Source organism: Plasmodium gonderi (assembly GCF_002157705.1).
Source record: "Plasmodium gonderi DNA, contig: Pgo-contig_433, whole genome shotgun sequence".
NCBI lineage: Eukaryota > Apicomplexa > Aconoidasida > Haemosporida > Plasmodiidae > Plasmodium > Plasmodium gonderi.
This window is the reverse complement of record NW_021629309.1, coordinates 33692-34529: the sequence shown is the minus strand read 5'-3', so window position 1 is coordinate 34529 and position 838 is coordinate 33692.

The following is an 838-nucleotide window of genomic DNA, read 5'->3' as shown; positions in this document are numbered from 1 at the left end:
TTGAAAATATATTTCATAACACATTAATATAAATGGTTAATATACCTATATTTTTTATAAAGAAACCAATAGTATATATGTATACATACATCTGTACCACTATATTATTTTGTATGTCATTCTCATATTAAAGGACATATTACACTATGTCATTAAAACATTTATAGTATATTGTATATATATTATTTAAGAAAATTACTATTATTAATTTCATTGTTTCTATTAATCTTTTATTAAAGAATAAAACTATTAAACAATGAAGAATTAGTCTTATATAAGCAAAAATCTTATTTCTTTTAAACAATATGACCTCAATATTATGTTTAGCAGGACATGTTCTTTTTTTCGTTCCATGTAATATATATGAGTTATCCACTTATACATTATAATTATTATAAAATTATGTAATATATTATACACAAAGTATTATTACTAATACTTATTTAGTAGTAGTAAAATTTATTATTATAAGAATCTAGGTTATTTTCACATCAATATTGTAATTATAATGCTTTGCATCCTTTTAATTCTAGAGATAACTTATGTTTCTTCTTAATATTGGCAATTTCTGATCGTCAATGTTATAATATTATTTAATTTATCTTATAAAGCATATGTTTGAGATAATAAGTGTTATTACAACTTTGTCCCATTATAAAAAAAATTACAACTCTATAATATATGTATATTACGATTTCATTAATTCTTATAAAAACGTGAGGAACAATAAATTTTTTTGACACACTATTATTCTTTTTATTATATATTTATTGATTTATTCTATCCATGTAATAAAATTATGGATAAAAATAAAGGTGATGTTCATGATTACTGAAAA